Below are 13,025 nucleotides of genomic sequence, written 5' to 3' on the forward strand. Positions count from 1 at the left end.
TCAGGTTTGGGTAAGGTGGAAAAGAACAAGCTGATCCGCACACACAAGCTTAACGTTGCACCAGTCGCTGGAGCGTTTTGGCCGCGGTGAGGACAGCGCGTCTTTGCCAGTGGGTAGCGCAGGGCGGACCCTCTGGGAGAGCGCGCGAGTCTACGTGCAGGGGGTTGCTGAGGCTGGAGTACAACTGCGGGAAGAGTGGCTTGCTTTGTGAAGGCTTGTCTACAAGATGTAGTACAGAGAGTAAGACAGCAGTTTAATGTGAATGGATGAAATCTGGGCAGTTTTTAGGTAGGTTTTGAACAGTTTGTAGGTACCTGTTAGCTGCAGCATGGGGACAAAGCTGAATTTGTCTGTGCAGTACAGTCGGATCGCTGTGGAAAGCTAATCAGAAGTGGGCTTCTGTACGTGACCTCAAGACTCCTGATCCGGCTGGCTGCTTTCGGCCGGGGGGAGCGGGGCCTCCGCAGCCCCTGGTGTGTGCCAGGCGCTGTGGGCCGGGCCGGGGCCGGGCTGAGGCAGGAAACGCAAGAGTGGCTTTGAGGGCCGGGAGCCCGGGGCTGACCGTCGGGCAGGGCTCGGATGGTGGCGGCGGGGCCGAGGCTGGCGCCAGGGCAGAGGAGCGAAGCGGGGTCCGAGGACGCGGCGGCGGCGCTGGACGGGAAGCGCTGAGGCGGCGCGGGGCGCGGGAGCGCGAGGGGCGGCGGCTGCCGTACCTTGGGGCGGGGCGGCGCCGGGGGCTTCGGCGGGGAACGCTGAGGTGAGGCGGGGTGGTGGGGGAGCGCAGCGGGAAACACCGGGGTACTGCAGGGATGGAGGGGCACCCGGGAGGTTTCAAAGGGAAAGGCTGAGGTACCTCAGGGAGGGGATGGTGGGGTAGGAACCTTGAGGCGCATCAGATGGGCCAACGGTGTGTTTTGGGCAGAAAATGCTGAGGTAACGCATTCTGGTAAAGGGGGGGGAGAGTGGCCTCCCAGCCTGTCTGCAGGCTTGGGATAACTGTGCTTGGGGACACTGAGGTTGTTAATCCTGTTCTAAATATTTCTCTCTCTTTCCCGCAGCACCTGATAGGGCAGGGAAGGAAATGGACAGGAAAATCCTACACCGCAACACAGGTACCACTTACTACTCTTGGTGTCAGAGATCTGAAAAATGGTTCCTATCTTGTCCTTAAACAGCTTCTGCTTGTACAGTTCTCCCAGGGAGAACACAGATTCCCCAATAAAATGCCATATTAAACCATAGGGTGTACGCTTTGCAACTTCCAAGCCCATCTCTGCATTAGCTCACACCTACAATGTCGCACCACACATGGGATTTTAACTTTCAACCAGTTGTTGCTGTGTTTGGCTTTGGTGAGGATAGTGTATATTCATCAGCTCTTACTGTAGGGTGGACTTTTATTGGGAACATGAAATTTTTGATGCAGGGCCTGGCTGATGTTCGAGTATTATTGTGGAAGCCTTCATGGGGGCATTTGTTGATGATGGAGTATTACTGCACGAAGAGTGGCTAACTTTGTGAAGGCTTGTTGGTGAGATGCAGTAGAGAGTGAGAGAGCCGTTTGATGTGAAAGGATGAAATCTGAAAAAGTTTGTACATTGTGGTTTAGTTTGAAAAGATGAAATCTGAATAGTTTGAAGGTAGATTTTGGACATTGTTAGTTGGACGGTTGAACAGTTGACTTTGCCTGGGTGGTACAATTGGATTGGTGTACAAAACTAATCAAAAGAGAACTTTTGCAAGTGACCCTCACGATCCAGCTGGCTGCTTTAGGCCCTTTCACTCCGCCTAGTTGGGCTGAGGAGGGCCGTGCATGGCTGCACTGCTACCAGATGCCAATGGAGTGAAGTGCTACAAGCTTAAAGCCCAGAAAATTCAAAAACAAAAGGTAAGGACTGGAAATTTCTGGTGTTGAACTAGGACATCTGTAACACTAAATTCAGTCAAGCACACATATACTCGGTGGAGGGCATGCCAGGAAGCACTGCTGCTGTGTGAAAACACACTGGTGAAGTGGCTCCTAAGGGGGGAGGGGGGGTCTGTATACATCTTCCCAACCCCTTCTGGGGTACCAGAATCCCTTAGGTAATACAGATTTTTGGCATGGTAGCTCTGCCCTGTACATGTCGTTTGCTGGGATCAGGAGGAATCACCATTCTCCTGGGCAGCACAGAACAGCCCCTGGAGCAGGGCACATCTCAGTGCATTGGTACCTATTAATTTTGATCTAATTTGCTACTGTGTACATTTAGGATGGTAGTTGCAGCATGGAGGAGGTTTCTCAGCCAGAGGTTTCTAAGTTCCTGTTCATCGGCTAACATGTTTTCATGAACACTTTGTTGTTTTTCTTTTCGTACCTGCTAATGTGATAGAGCGAAGGCTATTCGGTACTGTGCACGCAAAGCAAAATTAAGCCTGGCAGGCAGCCCAGGAAGCCCTGCCACGTGTCCCAGCTGCTCGCGGCACTCACAAAGTGTTCCGTTTCCCCAACTTCGCTGCTGCACATTTTTCTCCAGCCGCTCGCAAACAACAGAGATCTTGTGGTCAAGAGCTTCCTGATGATTTGGCATAGAGGTGTAAACAGATTAAGTTCATGAAGAAGGTTTCTTGCAGAGTTGGACTGAATTTGCCGTTCAATTTTTATCCCTCTGTTAATTTCAAAGATGAATGTGCCAGGCTCCTCCCTCCACAGGTGAAGTCAGCAAATTGGCAGGGACATTAGAGAGACTTACTTTCAGGAAAAGGGGGAAAAATGATTTTTCTTTTTCCTAATTCTGAGCATCATTACCCCTCACCTCTGAACCAAGAAAGACTTTACGTGGTGTCATAATTTAGCAAATTACTTCCTCAAAGGAAGGTCAAACATTTTACCATTCGATCAATAGGAAGCGACTTACAAATCATGTGTATTGATCATTGTAATCATTCAGAGGAATGTAGGGCAGACACTAAAATCACATGCACTTAGTCTTAATTGCCCACATTAAAGCAATTATGCCCCAAAACTGTCATTGTCTAATGCTATGCACACTACCCAGCATGGTAACTTTTAGCCATACATATTTAATCATAAATCAGCCTCTTAGGTCTGTTGCACTAAAGACCTACAATATTGCTGTAATTATGCAAATATAACTATGTCTTTTTTCATCAACGTGTAAGATCATGTTGCTTTTGGGAGCCAAGTGGAGGAAAATAAGCCGCTATGTTAATGCAGCTGGTATTTAATACATGTATTTTACAGCTGTGCTATGTGTTCATGACACAAGTACTTAAAGTGACCTGAAATTGCTAATGAACAGGGAGCCTTTGTAAAAGCAGCCACAGGTCAAGGACTTGCAGATAAAACTTGTTGAGCGGTACATTGATGGTAGGCTTGTGTCAGGAGAGTGCTATTTGTTCGAGGATGTTTATAAACATTATTTTCCAGGGGATCATTTCAGCTAAAAGTGTGTCAGACAAATACCAATTTGGTAGCATTAAAATAAATGTTTTCTGATCTTGTAAACATAAGGTGGGTGACTTTCTCCTTTTGTCAAGGAAGCCAATGTGTAGTCTCAGGAAAGTTTTGTTTTGATTTGTTGATTTGTTCCCACAGCCTCCACTGTGGGAACTGAAAGATTGGTCAGGAGTTTCTTCCTTCTGCCATTCCAGAAACTGTTTCTAAACAGATCTGGAAAATGAACCATTCTTGGTATGTTATATACCTTGTATTTTGCAAACAAGAATGTTTGAAATTACAATTATTACCTAGCATGGGACAGTCAAATTTGCCCTTCACAGAGAATATGAGCTAAAGTCCCTTAAAGTTAATGAGAGCTTTTCTCCAGCCTTCCAGGGCTGAGATCTAGACCGCAAAATAGGTACAGTCTGATGGGGTCAGTGGTAGGTTCTGGCCAGCCTCAGACAGTTCCCACGCAGCTCATGGAGGTCTTCAGAAACAGACATCTTCTAATGCAGCCCAGAACAGAACAGGTCATGGAAAGGGAAAAATATGTAAGGCTGAATTGTAACACAAAGAGGCAGCAAAAGGAAGGAGTTTCCCACTGCTTCACCTAGAGCTTGCTTTTAATTCTTGACTCCCCTCTGAAGGAGCACGGAGCGGGCCGTGCTCTGGCTTTGCATGCAGAGGCACAAACGGAAGGCGCAGAGAGGGAAGACAGGCTGCTGCGATTGCCAGGCACCTCCGCGCTACCATTTCCTGCTCCTCTGAGCTTTATTGGATCCTGAAATACCACATCATTTCAGCAAGTGTTGATCGCTACATCGGTAGTTCTGCAAAATGTTCTTGTTGCACCTTCTCAGTCTTCAGCACAGTGGGCTGCTGACACGCAGGGCTGAGGGTACTTCTGCGAAGCCCCAAAAGGTAACGAGAGAAGCTGCCTTTTTGGCAGCAGGCTCCAGCTAAGGCATGTGCACCTTCGCTGGGAGATGTGCGAGTTGCAGATCCCTCAACAAGCTTCAGAGCTGCAGGAACAGGGAATGGTGTGTGGAACCTAAGAGCTAAATTGATTCAATCCTGAGACGCTCTCTAACTCCTAATCTCAGGCAAATTTATTTTAACAAGTTTTTGAAAAGGTCAACAATGTGTCTGATCTTCTGGGGGTCTTAACCTGTTCAAAGCAGCAATGTGCAGAGCATAAGATACCTTGTTGGTCATATGTGTATGCAGGTGGGCACTGAATCATAAGTAATTTAGTATAGGCTTTTAAAAGGGGGAACGTATGTCATTTCTCTCAGAAGCCCTTAGCCCCAAAATAGTGATTCAAGCATTAAACACTGATCAGAGGAGAAGGCCCCAAGCTATTTCAGTGGAGGAAAAAGAATATAAAATTTATGGGCTCAAAACGGTTGCATCAAGTCTGATCAGAGCACTGATTAGGTTACAGGCTAGCCCTGGCTATGGCCAGTTTGGGGCCACGTTGGCCGTCTCTCCCTGCGCGGCCGGGTGGTGAGGGGCTGCAGCGTGCCTGAGCGCTCGGGAATCCCGGCACTTCCTGCGCTCGTTCGTTCTTTCAAGTAGCAATGAAGTTGTTTGGCTGGATCCTTTATGAAAGTTAAAATTGGTTTGTCATTTTCTTTTTGCTTCTCACACCTTATCTAGTTTCTACATTCTTCCCACTTCAGTAGTCAAAGTGATTGAAAGCCGAAAACTGAGCAGATCTGTCCCTGCAGCAACTTTCCTCACATTTCTCATTTACCGTTTTATCAAACAGGCTCTTTGTCTCTGCAGTCCCCTGATGTTGCCTCTGTTACACGGAGATATTCTTCAGGTCATGGGGGTTAAAAGGGGGCTAAAAAGGAGATCATATTGGACTTGCTTTACACAGACATGTAGCATTAGACCCAACGCCCAATAGAGGAAAGATATACTACCCCTATTTGATGAGCAGCAGGCCAATAAATTCATTAATCATCATTTTATGCCTCATCAAACACTTCCCAAGTTCCTCCATGGGAGTTATACAAATTAGCCACTGAAAAGGCAGTAATTTTAGTTTAGCTAGGTAAGTGCTTTTTGATTGCCTTCCTGAACAATGCTTCCCTTGACAAGCTAATAAATCAGCCCTTTCTGAATCAGAAGTGCAGCAAGTGCGAACAATAACTCCACATAGTTTCTCCACTGATTTCAGCTGGAAGGCCTAAGAGGATGATCTGGGATCAAAGTCTCTTACTTTATTGCAGAGCAAAAGCTTTCTTTATGAAGAAGAGCTACAGAGAAATGAGGGAAGGGAGGATTTTTTTAATCAATTAATGAGAGAAAAAGTCTTGAAACAAAAAGGAGGCCTAAGTCTCCGATGGCAGGGATGCCGGGAGGCCGGTGAGGTGACGGGGCAGCCTGAGCAGGAGCGGGCCCTGCCGCAGGTGAGGCTGGAGGCATAAATCGAGGGGCTGCTCCTGCGGAGAGCCGCGGATTACCAGGGCGAGTCAGAATAGAGACTGTATTTAATCTGCGACCAATTGATTCCTTGAGTGTTTCAGGTATTTGTAGTGTAGGTTTAGATTTGTTGGGTGGCTTTACAGCGGGAAGCCTTGAGGCTGTGCTGTCTTATCTTTTTTTCAAATTGCTGCCTTTGACAGTATCATTTTTTTTAACTTGGCCGTAAATCATTTCACTAATCAGCTGTCACCAGCCAACATGCATACATTGGCATTCAGCCGGAGAATTTGTTTTGGAAGGCCTTTAGCAACAAAAACTATGTTTGTATCAATAACCGTCTGTTAATGTCTCACGCATGCGGATGTAGAACACGGGGAGGAACACGGGGAGACGGCAGCGACGGAGAACAATTGGGGGGAAGGGGGGCAGAGCATTAATTGCGCGCACGGCGCAGCCTCCCCCCGCCCCGCCGCGGCTCAGGTGAGGCGGTTACCTGCCGTTACGTGCCGTTACGTGCCGTTACCTGCGGCTCCGCCGAGCCGGGCTGCGCGCAGGGCTGGGGACCCGCGGGGCCGGGGCCGGGGCGCGGAGCCCAGCGCCGGCCGCCGCTCCGCCGTGGCGCAGTCCGAGGCTTCCCCCTCCCCGAGTCTAGACCCGAGGTATTTTAAGTACAGTGCGTCTCTTCTCCTTCATTAACTTTCCCTCCACACATCACTGCATGCCTCTGAAAATAACTTGGCAAACTGGGAGCCGTTTATCTCTTTTATCTTGGGACCCGATCCAATTAAATAAGTGCACGTTTACATTTGCATCCATCAGGCGTGAGCGTGGAGAGGTCTGTGGTTTGCTTTAAGCAAATAAAAGCCAATTTCGCTGGAAAAGAGGTGTCTGGAGCAAGACCCCCCGTCCCGGCCGCAGGGGCGAGCCGGGCCCGCAGGCGGGCGCAGGGCAGCGCTGCCCGCCGGCGGCGGGCAGGATGCGGCCCCGAGCCGGGCCCCTTGCCGGGCTGGACGCGCAGCACCGCCACGGCAGAAAGAGGTGGTTATTGGACAAGTGCCTGCATCAGCCCGAGCCGGGCTCCCGGCACGCTGCGAGTTCGCACATGCTCTAATTATAACAGATGAGTAACGCCGTGCGGAGGACATTTATTTTCTGGTAGTTGAGGGTGAAGAGATTTCTGGCTGAGGAGGCTGGCAGCGCCCGGCGGCCGAGCCCCGGGCCGGGAGCCGCTCCGGCCGGCCCGGCGGGGCAGGGCCCCGGGGAGATGCTGGGCGCCTCCGCTCCGGCCTCCCGCCGCGTTTGGCCCCGCCGGGCTGAGCCGGCGAAGACTTCCCTGCCAGCAGAGGTGCAAGGGGAGGCGAGAGGGGCTCGGGCAGCCCCCGGCCGCGGGCGCCCCTGCGCCTGCAAACCAGCCGTGAAAATGATGCGGGGCGCTCCCGTTGAGTAACCGGCATTAAACAACCGCAGCCGCCCCGAAGAGCGGGGCCGGGCAGCGAGGTGACCTGTCCGGGCCGCAGCCGGGCCGCGGAGCCGCAGCTCCTGCGCGGCTCTCCGCGCTCTTGCGACACCCGCTGCCTCCGGCGCCTTTCGGGAACCAGCCCGGAGCCCGGCGCAGCCCTCCCGGAGGGCCCCGCGCCTCCGCGGCTGCGCAGGGAAGCGGCTCTGCCTTTGAGGGAGAAGCAGAAGCGCCCACGTTGGGGGCACCTGTGTCCCTCGGGTCAGCGGCAGGCGCTGCTGTGGACGTAGCGCCGAGGGCGCTGGCTGCAGCGGGGGCCGCGCGGGGGGCGCCGAAGGCGCATTAGGCCCGGGGGCTCCGGCCGCGGCCGGGGAGCGGGGGCCGGCGCTGGAAGCGGCGGGGAGGGAGGCGGCCAGCGGAGCGCTGCCGGGCAAGAGAACGCAGCGCCCGCGCGGGAGCCGTCTCCCGCGGCCGCCCCGTCGGGCAGGGCCGGCACCTCGGCCAGGCGCGGCCCGTCCCTCGCCGGCCCCGGGCGAGCCCTTTCCCCGGCAGAGAAAGGTGCCCGGGCCGGGTCGCGCCGCCGGGCGGCCGGTTCCGCGCCCGCGGAGGCGCGGTGGAGGAATGCGGGACAATGCGCCATCTGTCACCGCCGGGCCGCGCCGCGGCCGGGAGCGCCGCCGAGGGCGCTGATTTATGCTGAATGCGCCTTAGAAGATCTCGATGTAGACTTTGTCTTTCTCTGTCAGAGCCAAGTAAAAAGAAACAGCTGGCCTGAATTTTTAGCACCCATAATTAATTAAGAGCTTCATTCCTGGGATTTGATGATTCAATAAAGCAAGACCCTTATTCCCCTATGTGATTCCAGTGAATATCTACTCCACTCCAATCCTTTCGGGTCCCAAGATAGGGCAGATTAACACTCTTTTTCTGTGGGAGAGAAGGGAAAAAATGCCTCAAGATTGCATCTGAGGCGCACACAAAAGGTAAATTCAAAACTGCCACTTGTTCTCTGCAAAGGCCCCTTATTCTCCGCTATTGATGTATTTGTGCCAGGTTTTAAAGAAACCAGAGGGGGGATGAGGAATTAACATATTGCTCATTTGGAAAAACAGCCGGTTCTGGTTTTGGTAACACTTGTTCCCTTGCCAGCCACAGATGTCCTTACCAATAATCGAGGCGGGTCACAGAAAGAGGGGCGCGGGGGGCGGGCTCCTCGGGCGCTCCCCAGCCGCTCCCGGGCTGCCCCGAGCCCCGAGCCCCGAGCCCCGGGCACGGCTGCGGCTGCTGGGGCGGGCGGTGGCCGCGCAGCCGGGCGCACCGCTCCGCCGCCTGCGGAATACCCGCGGCTGAGCACCGGCGCTCTGCGCCGGCCGGGCCGTGCGGCCGAGCTTTCTTTTTTTCCCTTGTTTATTTTCTTTTCTTTTTTTTTTAATTCATATGTGTGCCCCCTCCGGAGTTTGGCAGAAGAGGGGGTTTGGGTTGAAGTTTCTGTACTTTTCCGTACTGCAAAACCCTGTGATATTTTTTCGTCGCCGCCTTTAAACTTGCTGACCGTGTGATTTCCCGTGTTCTCTTGGCGGAGGGGCTTTCAAGTCGTTCCTAGGCTCGACAAGAGGAGATGCTGTTCAGGTCCGCTTGCCGGGGCGGGGGGGGCCCACTAAGCCAATTAGAGGCGGCCGCGCCGTCCCGGCCGCCGCGGAGGCTCCGCGCCGCGCGGGAGCCCCGTAGGTTAATCGGGACAACTGGAAAGGCAGCCCTCGCGGGGAGAGCAGCGGGGGGGATGTAAACACGGTCCGGGGAGTTGAGGGTCTAAATTAGGATTTGTTTTGTTTTTAAGCGTGAAAGAGGAAGCAGCAGGGCTGCGGGCTGCGCCAGGCTCCCCGCCTCTCCCGCCCTCCGTCTCCGCGATTGAGAAGCGGGGCTGGAGGTACAGAGAGGTCCCGCTGCCCCCGCCGGAGCTCGGGGGCCGTGCCGGCTGCCAGCCGCACCCCCAGCTCTGTCCGTTTTCCTCTAGGACGGAGTGGAATTTACCGCGGATGGGCCCGCTAGCTGCAGCCTCGGGCTCCTCGCCCCGCCCGGAGTCTCGTCGTCCCAGGCGCGTCGGGGAGGCGATGGGCCCCCCGGGACGAGCACGGCTGGTCCCGGGGCGCTTGGGGGGGGCGTTCCCCGAGGAAGCTTCTTTCCTCCCCGGGGAGAGGGCCCCTGGCTCGGCCGGGCGTGGCGGGGGGCGGGAGCTGCGCTCTCTGCCCGACGGGCCGCAGCTTTGCGCCGGGAGCCTCCGCATCCCTCCGCCAGGGTCCCGCATCCCCCGTCCGCGGCCGGCGCGGCCTGCAGACTGAACTGCTCCCGCGGCCCCACGCGTGAACGCCGCCCGGCCAACACGCTTCTCGGTCGCGATGGGTTTTTTTTAGGGGGATGTTGGACTGTCACCTGCAGGAGGGGGCGGCCCGTGCGCCGCACCCCTTTGGTACCTGCGCCGCTGAACCCGCGCCGCCGGGGCGGGCGGCGGAGCGGGCCGCGCCGGGGGCTGCCGCCTTGCGTCCAGGGCGGAGGCGAAGGGGCGAGCTGTTTCCCGCGGGCGCGGAGCGGCGCCCCGCGGAGGCTGGGCCGCTCCCACCTGCGTCCGTGGGCAAGCACCTGCTCCCAGGCGCGCTGGTGGGAGCCCAGCCCGCAGGGCCCCGCCGCCGGCCCCGCTCTTCCCCCTCGCCAGACCCAAAACCCGCAGCGACAACGAAATCCTCCTGCCCCCAAACCTCCGCGGGGCGGACCGCGGCCCTGCCCGGCGCCCCGGCAGGGGTCTGCTCCCAGCGTGAAGCGTCGCTCCCGGCCTCTCCGGAGGCTGCTCCCGAGTAACCTACGACAGCTTTAATTGGCAGCAGACGTTAATTTTATTTTAAGATACCCTCGAATTTTTTTTAACGACAAATTAACATGCCAGAGGCAAAAAAGGCGGACGCTGCCCCCTCCCCCCAGCACTGTCGTAAAAAAGAAACTAGGAAAATCGTGCTTATGTTAAAGACAGGCTGTAGGGTACATCTCCCGTGGCAGGGGAAAAGGGTGAAGAATAAAACTGTTGTATGAAATCGACGGGGCTACAATAATAGTTATGGTTTAAAATAGGCGACAGGCTGCAACCTAAGGGAAACGGTTAATTCCCTCAGGAATTTATACATCAAACGAAAACCGTATTGAGATCGCTGATAGACCTATTCAAAATAGCCCCGATGATAAGGAATAGAGCTTTTGAACGAGCGAGGCTCCTAAGCTGCTTTGCAAAATAGCTTTTTCAGAGATAGGAAGATCAGCTGAGGAAAGGTAGAGTGACAATTAAAAAAAAAAACAACATAGCTAGATGAATAATTAAAACCTATTTATTGTGGCATAGTCGTTCCCCTGCGGGACCTGTTGTCTCCGGACCGCGGTCCGCAGGGGCTCTGTCGTCTCCCTGTAGCGACGGGCGCTCGGGAGATCTGCCCGAGTGCAGCCGGAGGCGATGCCCGCCGGGAGCAAAGGTGCCGGGAGGAGCCCGGGCGGGAGGCGACCCGCGGCGGTCTGCCTTCAGCCCGCACGCCGGAGCTGCTCCTGCCCCTCACCACGCCAACTTTCTCCCGTTTTAAACAAGGCAGGTGAGTCCAATAAAGCTCACTGCTGCGCGAAAAATACGCCTTCCCGCAGGTCTCCCCGACTGGAAATAAAAGATCCAACCGAGGAATTGGAGCGTTTTTTAAAAATTCATTTATAATTTATAAAGTGACAAAATAACATACTATTATCCCAGGAGTATTTGACTCTTTACACATTCAGCTTGGAACAATTTTGATTTTAAACCAGATTATCTACAAAGATCGTATAACCAAGTGAACATGGACTGCATCTTTAAAACATAAAATACAAACTACTATTTAAAGTCCCGTAAAATGTAAATATGCATGAATAAACCTGTTACAGCCAATAAATGGCTCTGGCAAAGTTGAAGAGATTACAAAATCATTATCTGGCTCGTAAAGAAAAAAACCCAAACAAAACGGAGGGGTGTCTCGGCACCGGCTCCAGCGGTCCCAGCGATATTCCCATCACATTGACAGCGGCGATGCGCTCGCGTACAACCGTCGCCCACAAAATCCCATTTGAACTGGGAAAAACCCGTCCGCGGAGCTGGGTGCTGGAACAGTTCCTCGGCGTTGCTTGTCGGGAGGGGACCCGGGCTGCTCGGGTCACCGCCCGACGGGGACTGCCTTTCGGGAGGCGGCGGCAAGTTCCGCGCCGGCGGCAAGTTCCGCGCCGGCTGCCGCTGGGGAGCCCCTAACTGGCCCAGCGGCCCGCTCTGCCCCCCGCTCGGGCCGTGGAGCCACAGAAAGGCGCGGCGTAGGCAGGGGACGGCCGGTGGCTGGGAGCGCCCCGCTGGCCCGGCCCCGGCCCCGCCGCCCGCCGCCACCCGCCGCGGGCGCTGCGCGGAGCGCGGCGGCCCCGCGGGGCTCCCGCAGCGCCGAGCGGGCGGCGGGAGCCAAACTCGGGCCGAGTGTGACACCTACCTGCCAGCGGCGGGAAGCACCGCGCCCGCGGCCGGCCCTGCGCGGGGCTGCGCGCCCGCGGCCGGCCGCCCAGCCCGCGCCGTCCCCGGTGCAAACCGCCGGGGGGTGGGAGGGGAGGGGGGGGAAGGGGCCGGGGCCGAGGCGTCCCCCGGCGCACCGTGCTCCTCTGCCTGTGCAATCCCCATCCCCGGGCACCGCCGCAGCACCTCTGCGGCAGCGACGCGGGCTAAATCTGGCAGAAAATCGAACTCATTAGCAAAGTTCACCAGCTGATTGCTTTGCATAAAACACGACACTGATTGGAAGTAATTAGGTTAAAAGATGGGACTGCGCTTCGATTTGGTGTTTCTAACAAGTGCTTTTGTGCGTGGCCTGATTTAAGCCTTTACCTCCGGAACGAGCGTTCCCCCCGCACCCGGCCCCGGCCCCGGCCCCGGCCCCGTCCCGCCGCCGCTCCCTCGGCCCAGCCCCGCGGGCGGCTCTCGCTGCCGGAGCCCGACCTTTTAGAAATCGTCAGTCACTTTGAAAAAGGCTTCAGGTGCTACTGTAGGGTCCTAAACGCAGCCCTGCGTCTACTTTTAAAACGTGTTTGCTTTTTTATTTTCCGCAGCTATGCACGTATCTGCCCGTTGCAAAAAAAAAGAGTGGTTTTGATTCTGTTAAAAATCTCTTTTAATTAAATATTTGCATTTTACAAAGGCGGCTGCAGTTTTTTGTATCTAATAAGTATAACCTATTTTTTTTTTTGCATTATCGTTTAGCTCACACCCAAGGAAAAAAAAAACAATAGGCATAAAAAATTAAATTAAACTTGTATATATATATTTTAAAACTATGAAACAATTCGGAAAAAGACACAGAAATGTATATATTTATATTACGAAAACAACATTAATGCCTGTACAGGTGTCTTGATTTCATAATTTACTTCAAAGATACTGTATTATCAATTTAAATACAAAAAGCTACATTAAATATACAGAATAAGATTTAATACAAATCTTTCTTCTTTGTGTGTGTGAGAGAGAGTGTGTCACTCGTTTGCTTTTCACTTGGTTAAGACATTTCTGGGCGGTTTCCACCCAGCCATTTCCAATAGACTCTATAAACTTCTGAAGGGGGGGGAGGGGGCAGCTGGTCTTTCTCTGTTTTGTTT

General features: G+C 54.3%; 1 long non-coding RNA gene across 1 annotated transcript in view; it reads left to right on the forward strand.

Moving 5' to 3' along the window:
- The first annotated feature begins 1,070 nt into the window (after positions 1 to 1,070).
- LOC148051000 (uncharacterized) overlaps positions 1,071 to 13,025 on the forward strand; it is a 32,467-nt gene continuing 20,512 nt past the window's right edge. The window contains exon 1 of the long non-coding RNA XR_015700734.1: positions 1,071 to 1,112. This is a non-coding gene — a long non-coding RNA (uncharacterized LOC148051000). The remainder of the gene's footprint in view (positions 1,113 to 13,025) is intronic.

The sequence above is a fragment of the Nipponia nippon genome, unplaced genomic scaffold, assembly GCF_047370975.1.
Source record: "Nipponia nippon isolate SJK-2023a ecotype South Korea unplaced genomic scaffold, ASM4737097v1 scaffold_7, whole genome shotgun sequence".
Lineage (NCBI taxonomy): Eukaryota > Metazoa > Chordata > Aves > Pelecaniformes > Threskiornithidae > Nipponia > Nipponia nippon.